The sequence below is a fragment of the Trachurus trachurus genome (assembly GCF_905171665.1).
Source record: "Trachurus trachurus genome assembly, chromosome: 4".
In the NCBI taxonomy this organism is placed as follows: Eukaryota; Metazoa; Chordata; class Actinopteri; order Carangiformes; family Carangidae; genus Trachurus; species Trachurus trachurus.
Window position 1 is genome coordinate 34242397 of NC_139898.1, and position 12792 is coordinate 34255188.

Below are 12792 nucleotides of genomic sequence, written 5' to 3' on the forward strand. Positions count from 1 at the left end.
TCTGAAATCTGCTCTACTTTTTTTTATTGGATCACTTTAGAAAACAGTCGGCCAATCAGAAGAGAGGCTCAGAGCCTCCTCCTCTCTTCTGATTGGCTGACACAGACCTGTTGTTACTAGAGCACTGTAAAAGAGAGTAACGACAGCATTGGTCCAATGGAAGCGCCTCCTGGTGGAGGAATATGGGTATTGCAAAAGCGCCCAAGAACTGACATCTCTGCATTGTTGGTGAATGAGCAGTGTGGTGTTTTCAATAATTTAAAGACATTTATAGATCACCCACGTTAATAGCATCATTGAAGATCCTTTACAGATAAACATTAACACATAGGCCAGTAAAAAAAAAACAGTTGTCTACATGAATATTTCAATCTACATTTTGTAATAAACAAATTCTAAGTATAATTCGATATGACCAAGACACCTAAAAACAAAAACACGGCCATTTTCATCAGTTTACCAGCAAGTGGGCAACACACATACATTGGAGTGAATTAGTTTTCTGGGCGCTTTTGCAATACCCATATCCTGCCACAAGGGGCGCAAAACCCTTAAACCCTTAAACCCTTACCACGGGAGTCAATGGAGGTGTTGTTACTCTCTTTTACAGTGCTCTAGTTGTTACTAGAGCTCCAGAGAGAATCCAAGAGAGGAGATTTTTCAATCAACCCTTCAAAATAAAAGACACCTTTAAAGGATAATGGTGTCTTTGGTGTAATTTGTAGTTTTTTTGACGAAATTAGCCCCAGTGGAGCGGTGCGTATATCCGTATAATGCGAGAACACGGGGCAGCGCAATGCAGCCTCTAAATAACACATTATCCGCCGCAAAACTCGTTCATTTCGCCAATATTTTGTTATGATACACTAGTGCTATTCCCCTCCGAGCCCGTGGTGGCATGTTATCAACATGCTGCGCCTGTAGGTTGACCTACAGACCTCTGACCTGGATGATGTCATCTCTGAGCTTGTTGCTACCGCTAATGCTACAGTTAGTTTCTGCGTGTTTCTGACTTGTCAGAACAAAATGAGCAGCTGGATGAAGTTCAGCTTCCACAGGCTTCCTCTCCTCAACCTGGACTCACTAAAGCTCCGGCTAGTTGAGATAAAAATGGACCCGAATGCCGAAGCAGAATGATTATTATCAGAATGAGCCGCGCGGCGCTGAGAGATGACAACATCCAGGTCAGAGGTCAGCAGGTCAACCTACAGACCCCGGATGTTGATAACAGCTAACCCCGGACTCAGAGGGGAATAGCACTAGCCTATCAGAACTAAATATTGGTGAAATGAAGGAGTTTCTCTGCAGATAATGTGTTATTTAGAGGCTGCATTCTGCTGCCACGTGTTCTCGCATTATACGGATATACGCGCCGCTCCACTGGGGCTAATTTCATCAAAACAACTCCAAATGACACCAACGTTATCTGGGTGAGTAAAATGATCTTATTTTATGCTAGAAATAAGGTCCAGGTTGTAAAAAACGGAAATTATCCTTTAATGATAATGTGATATTCATCGTCTAAATAAAGATCTCCTCGTGGTTCTTCTGGCAGACGCTGCTGCTCATTGTTCGACGGTTCTCTCACATCCTTCTCTCTCCGCACATTCTTCTTTCCCTCCATCGGGGCTGAAACCCCCTCATTTGGTCTCATCCTGCTGTGACACAAACGAACAGCGACTCGTTCTCCACTCGTGTCATGTGGGCGGCCGTCTGACACTGACGGATGAGTCGGTTCGATGACGACTGAACAGAAACGACGGCGACGCAGCGGGATGCCCGGACTGAAGGCTTCAGTGTTGTCTCTCCCACAGAAACAACAACAGCTACACTGCAAAAACTCTACATCTTTCCAAGAATATTTGTCTTATTTCTTGTCAAAATGTCTCATTTCTAGTCAAAACTAAACTCTTTCCACTTAAAATAAGACTCGTCACCTAAAAGTGAACTTGTTTTTAGATCATTTTCACTTGTTTCAAACTAATTTTCACTTGATATAAGTAGAAAAATCTGTCAGTGTAAGCAAGTTTTTCTTTCTTATTACAGGCACAAAAACGTCCTTTCACTGGCAGATTTTTCTACTTATTTCAAGTGAAAATTAGTTTGAAACAAGTGAAATGATCTAAAAACAAGTTCATTTTTAGGTGATGAGTCTTATTTTGAGTAAAAAGAGAAATAAGACAAATATTCTTGGAAAGATTTTGAGTTTCTGCAGTGTATTTGTCGTATTTCTTGTCAAAATGTCTAATTTCTGGTCAAAACTAATCTCTTTCCACTTAAAATAAGACTCATCACCTAAAAATGTACTTGTTTTTAGATAATTTTCACTTGTTTCAAACAAATGTTCACTTGAAATAAGTAGAAAAATCTGCCAGTGAAAGCAAGTTTTTTGTGCTTGCACTAAGAAAGAAAAACTTGCTCCAGTATCAGATTTTTCTACTTATTTCAAGTGAAAATCTGCTTGAAAGAAGTAAAAAGTGTCTAAAAACAAGCTACTTTTTAACGTGATGAGTCTTATTTTAAGTAGAATGAGATTAGTTTTGACTAAAAATAAGAGAAATATTCTTGGTAAGATTTTGAGTTTTTTTGCAGTGCATACGAAGAAAAAAAACCAAACAAAAAAAGAAAACTTTCCTGGTTTGTTTTACGGTGAGTGATTGTTTCCCTCGTTGGGGCTGTTGGAGATTTTAAAGAGAAGAAACCAAACAAACAAAAGCAGCATTAAAGCGCCGTGCCTCTCTCAGGACACACCCTCTGTGTTTCTAACACATTAAGGAAAACCTGCAGGCCGCTCGTAAAAAACCAAACAACATCTTTTCTCTCTCGGCCATAAAATAAAACAAGATTGGCTGCCTCCGCACAAAAACACACAGGCAGCACTTTCCTCCCTGTTTTCCTCTGAGAAGAATGATTGTAAATGTGTAATTAAATTAATAAAATAGTCCCTGGTTGTAAATCACTGCCCTGCAAAGAGGAGGAGGAGGAGGAGGAGGAGGAAGAAGACGCCTGGTTACACAGCTGTGTGCGTGGAGGTGTGTGCACTGCACTGCAAAAACTCAAAATCTTACCAAGAATATTTGTCTTATTTCTAGTCAAAATGTAATTTGTAGTAAAAACAAGTCTCATTCTACTTAAAATAAGACTCATCACATTAAAAAGCAGCTTGTTTTTAGACACTTTTTACTTCTTTCAAGCAGATTTTCACTTTAAATAAGTAGAAAAATCTGATAGTGGAGCAAGTTTTTCTTTCTTATTACAAGCACAAAAAACTTGCTTTCACTGGCAGATTTTTCTACTTATTTCAAGTGAAAATGATCTAAAAACAAGTTCATTTTTAGGCGATGAGTCTTATTTTAAGTGGAAAGAGATTAGTTTTGACTAGAAATGAGACATTTTGACAAGAAATACGACAAATGCACTGCAAAAAACGCAAAATCTTTCCAAGAATATTTGTCTTATTTCTCTTTTTACTCAAAATAAGACTCATCGCCTAAAAATGAACTTGTTTTTAGATCATTTTCACTTGTTTCAAACAAATTTTGAAAGCAAGTTTTTTGTGTTTGTAATAAGAAAGAAAAACTTGCTCCACTATCAGATTTTTCTACTTATTTCAAGTGAAAATCTGCTTGAAAGAAGTAAAAAGTGTCTAAAAACAAGCTGCTTTTAATGTGATGAGTCTTATTTTAAGTAGAATGAGATTAGTTTTGACTAGTAGAAATAGGACAAATACTCTTGGAAAGATTATGAGTTTTTGCAGTGTGTGTTTCAGGAGGAGGAGGATTAAAAACTAAATGGCAACACAGTATTTAAATGCCCCCCTCCACCCCCTCCCCACCCTGAGGGTATGGGTGCTCAGTCAGATTTACCCCTGGTGGTTAGTTAGCGAGCTGAGGTTGGGGGCAGCAGCATTACACTCTGGGAAGCGCGGTGCCAACTCCGACCATAATAAAGACATTAAAACGCTCCTCATTAAACTATTTTGGGCACAGGGGCTGGTGTGTGTGTGTGTCCATGTGTGTGTGTGTGTGTGTGTGTGTGTGTGTGTGTGTGTGTGTGTGTGTGTGTGTCCATGTGTGTATGTGTGTGTGTGTGTGTGTGTGTGTGTGTGTGTGTGTGTGTGTTGGTGCTGCCAGTGATTCAGTGCCAGGGCACCTCTGTGTCACTAGTGGCTGCAGGGATGAAATTACAAACAGATGCTTATTAACGGGGCTCCGGGGGCCGCGGGGCGATGAGAGAGCACAGGGGGGGTTGAGGTATATACTATTATACAGTTTATATAACACAGATACACCTCTGTTTGTTATTGATACACTGTAAAAAACTGATCAGTTGTCTCAACATATTAAAGGGATAGTTCACCCTAAATTGAAATTTCCCTCATTATCTCCTCCCCCTCATGTGGACTAAGGGCTGGGAGAAGTTTCAGAGTCCTCCGTGGCTTCTCTGAGTTACAGGGGGTCTCGGCGTAGCAGTGCATGTCCATATGACGGTTGCAAATGGATACCAACTGTCTTCGTAACAAAAAGACACAACAAAAAACATCCAAATATCTCCATGCTGCTCGTATGTAATGTCCCTCTTGTATTGAAGCCCCAACATGAGAAATTGTTCTGAAATATAGACTTATTTAATTTTTTTCGGAACAATTTCGCATTTTGGGGCTTCAATACAAGAGGGACATTACATACGAGCAGCATGGAGGTATTTGGATGTTTTTTGGTGTGTCTTTTTGTTACGAAGACAGTTGGTATCCATTTGCAATCCATTGCAATTTCAATTTTGGGTGAACTATCCCTTTAATATTGAGTGAACAAGTCAAATGCATCATTTTGAGTTGTAACGACTGTAATATTTCAGTGTAGTGGTGGCAACATATAAATAACATTTAATATGAGTTGTTAGGAAAACTTAACAAGTATGGTCAAGTTTTAACCACTATTATTTAAAAAAAACAAATGAATAGATTTTTTTTTTTTTTTTTTGACCTCTTCTCATTAAATGGTTTATTCTTGATAGATAAACTTTATGGGTCAGTGACACATTTATAATTGTCTTAAAAGCACCAGATGTATTATATATATATATATAAATAAAGGTGTAACACTTCACAAATGAGTTGTTAGGAAAACTTAACAAGTACGGTCAAGTTTTAACCACTATTATTTAAAAAAAAAAAGTCTTAAAAACTAATAAATAAATAAAAAAACAAAAACAAATGAATAGAATTTTTTTTTTTTTACCTCTTCTCATTAAATTATTTGTTCTTGATAGATACATTTTATGGGTCAGTGACAAATTAAAAATTGTTTTAAAAGCACCAGATTTGTACATTTTGTATTCATGTTGGTTTTTATGACATCTGAATATTTTTTTTAACAAAAGTCAGACTGAATGCTTCTGAAAATGCCAAATGGTGAAACCACAAAACAATGATCAGAGTTAAATATTTATTTGTATAGTACACATAATACATAATAGTACTTATGTAAACAACTTTCACTTTCTTCAGAAAATATTATATTGAAAAAGATTTTTTTATTTTTATTACCGTGTTTTTACATTTGAATTTTAATGAATTTCAGCAACACTGAGCAGGACTGATCCTAACAAAAACATAATTTTTTCTAAATAATCTGTGACAAATTCTGTAAAACTTGTCCAGAAGAAATATAGTGTTGCACTGAAAAAGTGAATTACATTTATTCCACATTTGAGTCCAGATTCATTTACAGTCAGAAAATACCAGTGACCATTGACCCGAATATCTCCTCAAAACTTTATTGATCAATCTCTTCCAAACATATCACTGTGGAGATCAAACCACAATGAACCTTTAAAAGCAGGAATAAAACGAGGAATGTGTCTGAAAACAAAATTATTCCAACTTTAAGGGTGTAAATGTTCCAGCAGCACTTCATTCTCTCTGACCGGCTGAACTTAACTCCACTGACAGGTGGTTTCTCACAGTAATGAACCAACAGAGAAACATACAATATAAATAAAATATCACTGAGACAAGAACAAAACCACTTTGATCACAAAGCAAAGGTAGTTAGGGAGTTAGTTAGTTAGTTAGTGCGTCAGTGCAGTTAGTTAGTTAGTTAGTGCGTCAGTGCAGTTAGTTAGTTAGTTAGTGCGTCAGTGCAGTTAGTTAGTTAGTTAGTTAATTACTTAGTAAGTTAGTTAGTTAGTCAGTCACTCATTCATTCAGTCAATGAGTTAGTTAGTGAGTCACTCATTCATTCAGTCAGTGAGTTAGTTAGTTAGTGAGTCACTCATTCATTCAGTCAGTCAGTGAGTTAGTTAGTTAGTGAGTCACTCATTCATTCAGTCAGTCAGTGAGTTAGTTAGTTAGTGAGTCACTCATTCATTCAGTCAGTCAGTGAGTTAGTTAGTTAGTTAGTTAGTTAGTTAGTGAGTCACTCATTCATTCAGTCAGTCAGTGAGTTAGTTAGTTAGTTAGTTAGTGAGTCACTCATTCATTCAGTCAGTGAGTTAGTTAGTTAGTTAGTTAGTTAGTGAGTCACTCATTCATTCAGTCAGTGAGCTAGTTAGTTGGTTAGTTAGTGAGTCACTCATTCATTCAGTCAGTCAGTGAGTTAGTTAGTTAGTTAGTTAGTTAGTGAGTCACTCATTCATTCATTCAGTCAGTGAGTTAGTTAGTGAGTCACTCATTCATTCAGTCAGTGAGTTAGTTGGTTAGTTAGTGAGTCACTCATTCATTCAGTCAGTGAGTTAGTTAGTTGGTTAGTTAGTGAGTCACTCATTCATTCAGTCAGTGAGTTAGTTAGTTGGTTAGTTAGTGAGTCACTCATTCATTCAGTCAGTGGGTTAGTTAGTTAGTTAGTCACTCATTCATTCAGTCAGTGAGTTAGTTAGTTAGTTAGTGAGTCACTCATTCATTCATTCAGTCAGTGAGTTAGTTAGTTAGTGAGTCACTCATTCATTCATTCAGTCAGTGAGTTAGTTAGTTAGTGAGTCACTCATTCATTCAGTCAGTGAGTTAGTTAGTTGGTTAGTTAGTGAGTCACTCATTCATTCAGTCAGTGGGTTAGTTAGTGAGTCACTCATTCATTCAGTCAGTGGGTTAGTTAGTGAGTCACTCATTCATTCAGTCAGTGAGTTAGTTAGTGAGTGAGTTAGTTAGTGAGTCACTCAATCATTCAGTCAGTGGGTTAGTTAGTCAGTCAGTCACTCATTCATTCAGTCAGTGAGTTAGTTAGTGAGTCACTCATTCATTCAGTCAGTCAGTGAGTTAGTTAGTTAGTTAGTTAGTTAGTGAGTCACTCATTCATTCATTCATTCAGTCAGTGAGTTAGTTAGTGAGTCACTCATTCATTCAGTCAGTGAGTTAGTTAGTTAGTTAGTTAGTTAGTTAGTGAGTCACTCATTCATTCAGTCAGTGAGTTGGTTAGTTAGTTAGTGAGTCACTCATTCATTCATTCAGTCAGTGAGTTAGTTAGTTAGTGAGTCACTCATTCATTCAGTCAGTGAGTTAGTTAGTTAGTTAGTTAGTTAGTGAGTCACTCATTCATTCAGTCAGTGAGTTGGTTAGTTAGTTAGTGAGTCACTCATTCATTCAGTCAGTGAGTTAGTTAGTTGGTTAGTTAGTGAGTCACTCATTCATTCAGTCAGTGAGTTAGTTAGTTAGTTAGTGAGTCACTCATTCATTCAGTCAGTGAGTTAGTTAGTTAGTTAGTTAGTGAGTCACTCATTCATTCAGTCAGTGAGTTGGTTAGTTAGTTAGTGAGTCACTCATTCATTCAGTCAGTGAGTTAGTTAGTTAGTGAGTCACTCATTCATTCATTCAGTCAGTGAGTTAGTTAGTTAGTTAGTGTGTCACTCATTCATTCAGTCAGTGAGTTAGTTAGTTAGTTAGTTAGTGAGTCACTCATTCATTCAGTCAGTGAGTTGGTTAGTTAGTTAGTGAGTCACTCATTCATTCAGTCAGTGAGTTAGTTAGTTGGTTAGTTAGTGAGTCACTCATTCATTCAGTCAGTGGGTTAGTTAGTGAGTCACTCATTCATTCAGTCAGTGGGTTAGTTAGTGAGTCACTCATTCATTCAGTCAGTGGGTTAGTTAGTGAGTCACTCATTCATTCAGTCAGTGAGTTAGTTAGTGAGTGAGTTAGTTAGTTAGTGAGTCACTCATTCATTCAGTCAGTGAGTTAATTAGTAAGTGAGTTAGTTAGTCAGTCAGTCACTCATTCATTCAGTCAGTGAGTTAGTTAGTGAGTCACTCATTCATTCATTCAGTCAGTGAGTTAGTTAGTTAGTTAGTTGGTTAGTTAGTGAGTCACTCATTCATTCAGTCAGTGAGTTAGTTAGTTAGTGAGTCACTCATTCATTCAGTCAGTGAGTTAGTTAGTTGGTTAGTTAGTCACTCATTCATTCAGTCAGTGAGTTAGTTAGTGAGTGAGTTAGTTAGTCACTCATTCATTCAGTCAGTTAGTTAGTTAGTTAGTTAGTGAGTCACTCATTCATTCAGTCAGTTAGTTAGTTAGTTAGTGAGTCACTCATTCATTCAGTCAGTGAGTTAGTTAGTTAGTTAGTGAGTCACTCATTCATTCAGTCAGTTAGTTAGTTAGTTAGTTAGTGAGTCACTCATTCATTCAATCAGTGAATTAGTTAGTGAGTCACTCATTCATTCAGTCAGTGAGTTAGTTAGTTGGTTAGTGAGTCACTCATTCATTCAGTCAGTGAGTTAGTTAGTTGGTTAGTGAGTCACTCATTCATTCAGTCAGTGAGTTAGTTAGTTAGTTACATAGTCACTTAGTTAGTCAGTCAGCCAGTTAGTAAGTTAGTCAGTTAGTCAGTTAGTTACTTAAGCCGTTTTCCCACTAAAATTAGCGGGTCGACGCGGGTTTTTTAAACGCGGGTCGACCCGCTAACAATCGGCATTTGGCCCCTTTCCCATTGACCAAAATGAGCCGAGTCTGCCCCCCGCTGAGGGATCAGACAGAGCATAAACCAGTCGCCCCGCTCTCATCCGCGGTGCAAGAGACACACACAGTCATGCCACAGCCGCCCGCCGCGGAGTGTCCGTCCGCCGAGGCAGACTCTCTGGCTGGCTGACCTGGAGCACCAGGACCGACAGGACAGAGAGTCTGCTGCGGCCGGATGACGGACGTCCGCGGCAACACGTCAGTTAAACAGACTGTCGCTTCTTTTCTTTTTTTCTATCGTTTTTGGTCGGAGTTCTTTGATCTTTTGATCCCAGTCTCGGATGAGAGCAGAGCGGAGCAGAGCTTTGTTTTGGTGATATGAGACGTGACCGGCGCGATGATGTAGCGTCACGTAACGCTCAGCATCATCACGTAAATTAGCGGGTTGACGTGGGTCTGGCGTTCCCACTGCAAGCCGATCAGAGCCGAGCCGATTAAAGGCGATTTTAACCCGCGTCGCTTGCCGAGTCGTTTGACGCAGGTCGGTGCGCCTTTCCCACTGCCACCAAAAGCCGATTGTTAGCGGGTTTAAACGGGTTTTTTGACCTGTGGGAAAGGGGTTCTTGTCAGTCAGTCGGTCAGTCAGGAAGTTAGTTAATTATTTAGTTACATAGTCAGTCAGACACTCATTTACTTAGTTAGCTACTTACTTACTTAGTCAGACAGTCTCTCAGTCAGTCAGTTACCATGTTGAACGACCGTCAGGTCAGGGGATCGAACCAGCGGCTCCAAATGCAGTCGCCTGCATCTTTGGACCGGCGCCGCATCAGGTTAGGAGTTTGTTTGATTGTCATGAATAAAGAAGTGGAGGTCGTGTAGCTGTGGACGACGATGACGATGATGATGATAGGAAAGCTGCGTCGCCGGCCTCGATCCCCCGTAGCAACCCACAGTGTTTATGTTGAATGTGGGACTGCGGCTGTGATGTGTTGCCGTGGCGACGGTGTCACCAGGACATGGGAGAGAGAGAGAGAGAAGAAGAGAAGAAGAAGAAGAGGAGAAGAAGCGCTCTGACGCTCTGATGAACGACTCTGCTCCGTGGACTCAAACGCCTCATTGCAGCAGTAAAGTCAGACGGGCGTTAAGACAAACCGCTGCCGTGGCGACAGCAGAAACGTTTACGAGAGAAGTCACATGACTCATGATGCTGCTGACGGGAAGACGCTCTCTCACAGGAAACAACCGAAGTGTCGGAGCTCAGGACCAGAACAGGCTGCACTGCAAAAACTCAAAATTCCAATAATATTTGTCTTATTTCTTATCAAAATGTCTAATTTCTAGTCAAAACTAATCTCTTTCCACTTAAAATAAGACTCGTCACCTAAAAATTAACTTGTTTTTAGATCATTTTCACTTGTTTCAAACTCATTTTCACTTGAAATAAGTAGAAAAATCTGCCAGTGAAAGCAGGTTTTTTGTGTTCGTAATAAGAAAGAAAAACTTGCTCCACTATCAGATTTTTCTACTTATTTCAAGTGAAAATCTGCTTGAAAGAAGTAAAAAGTGTCTAAAAACAAGCTGCTTTTTAATGTGATGAGTCTTATTTTAAGATTTGTTTTGACTAGAAATAAGATAAATGTTCTTGGTTAGATGTAGAGTTTTTGCAGTGTGAGACCTGAGGATCAGGAAAATGTCGATCAATTGGTTTGATGTTACTTGAGCTGTTTTTTTTTTGTTGTCTTTGAGGGTTTCCTTCTTTGACAAACACAGCTTGTGTCCAATAGTATTATAGAAAAAAAAACCCCAAAAAAACGAGTACTTTTCAGCCTTCCTAGAAATTAACTCGAGTAAAAGTAAAAATATTTGTCTTGGAAATGTATTCAAGTAAGAGTAATAAGTACCAAAGAAATCTAATACTCAAGTAAAGTACAAATCCTCTGGATACTCAATCTGTTACTGTCCACCACTGACTCCAGGTCGGAAGGGGGGCGTGGCCAGAGGCGATTTTAGAGTCTGCTGGGGCCCTAAGCAAAAATCCCCAGGGGGCCCTCCAACCAGTGTTTATCACCATAATTTTATAAATAATCGAACACCAACAAAAAATGTATGAAATTTAAACTTTTTTTATTCCAAATGTCCAGTTATGGTGTAAGCTGGTGACATGTCGTCTTCATGATGGGCAGGTGTTGCTGTCTCACTGGAGGTGGACGTTCAACTGATATGACAAAAAAACAAAAGACAGTTTTACTTTAATTGATAACATATGCCATGCCCTCTAAAGATTCTTTATGACAATATACACTTACAGTTTTCACTGTCAGCACTGGGAGGGGGCACTTTGTCCTTCTGATTTGCTGCTGTCAGAAACCTAAATAATAATCCTGAGGAGAGATAAGAGAGTGATTTTTAAATGTTTTCCTTGGGCATAGCTTTCATAGCAGCAATAGATTACACTTTCATATTATTATAATAATAATAGGCTACTCACTTCAATACTGTAACATAGCTTTACTATGTCACCCTGCTAGCTAGCAAGTTAATAGTGTTGTTACTTGCTGCCAAGGAGGTCAGCAGATAAAGTTAAGTTAACCTTGCTCTTTTTTTTTTTTTTTTTTTGTCACTTAACGACCGTAACCGAGTGGAGCACCAGAACCGCACGCACCGAGTCCCTCAGTCCAGTGCAGTCCCACTCGCTAACTGGTCACCACTGGTCTGAAGCTAATATTAGACTATTAGCATTTGTTCAACAGTTATTTACTGTTCACGTTACACTCTGCTCCACTTACCACCACTGTCTTGCATTCATTTTTACTTCAGCCTCTTTTTTCTTCACGTCTTGCTCCCAGGTGGACTCTTCTTTTTCCCTCGGCTTCATTAGAAACTCCCGGTGATAAGGTGCATCATACAGGTTGACGTTAGCTGGGATCAGGTCCGGAGAATGTCATGGGGCCCCGTTAGGGGGGTTTCCTACTGACATGTCATTGCAAATCAACGCTATACGACGATACGGGGAGGGGGGTGTGGTCACTGCGGGTAGCGCATTTTGAGATATTTCTGTCGATAAAACAGCCCTCGGGCCCCGACCCTCGGGGGCCCCCTAATGGCTCGGGGCCCCAAGCAGTTGCCTGCCTTGCCTGTTCACAAGCGGCGCCTCTGGGCGTGGCTCTGTTGTGACATCACAACGTCGCAGCAGGAAACATCTGCTGTTGATGAAGTGAATCTACATCATCGTGCATGAGAAAAAAAAAACTCAAACTCCAACTTACAGGCCTGGTTCTGTTTGTTGTGTTTGTTGTGTGTGTGTGTGTCTCCTCAGTTTGTGTTTGTGTGACTGTAGCTCTGTAGCCGGTTCCCATGGTGTCGCAGCGGGATCAGCTGCTCCGCTGCGGTTTGATGCTGCAGCTCAGGAATCTGTCACCCAGAGCGAAACGCGTCCTCATGTGTAGAGTCAGAGCCACAAAATATGGAGGCGGTTTCTGAGGTGACCCACTCCACTGGATCTCATTAACTCTGTGTGTGTGTGTGTGTGTGTGTGTGTGTGTGTGTGTGGCAATTTACCATCTCCTTACACAACCAATCAGAGGTTGTTGTTGTTATGTTTAATCCACTGGTGGGACGGGAGTGAAGTGAGGACGTTTCAGAAGAGACAAAGACTTTTTTCTTTTTTTTTTTACTTTGGAGGGAAAACTTTTTGGAACAAATTAAAAAAAACAAAAAAAAAGACTAATTGAGACGTCAGGGTGATTAAAAAAAAAAAAAAAAAAAAAGTGTGAACAGTGAGACAGAGACAGTTTGGACGATGAGGATGTTTGGAGAAAACTTGAGGAGGTTTATCAGACGTGAAGGACGCGTTGGAACGAGACGACGACGTTCTGGGGAAATGAAGGATATTTTTTGGAAAACTAAAA

The 12792-nt window shown here is 39.6% G+C and overlaps 1 long non-coding RNA gene across 1 annotated transcript; it reads right to left on the bottom strand.

The window, feature by feature from the left end:
• Positions 1–10879: 10879 nt before the first annotated feature.
• Positions 10880–11895, bottom strand: LOC310984492. Its single transcript, XR_014595314.1, has 3 exons — positions 11671–11895; positions 11191–11265; positions 10880–11099 (listed from the first exon to the last, which is right to left on the bottom strand). It is a non-coding gene; the product is annotated as an uncharacterized lncRNA (long non-coding RNA).
• Positions 11896–12792: the final 897 nt, after the last annotated feature.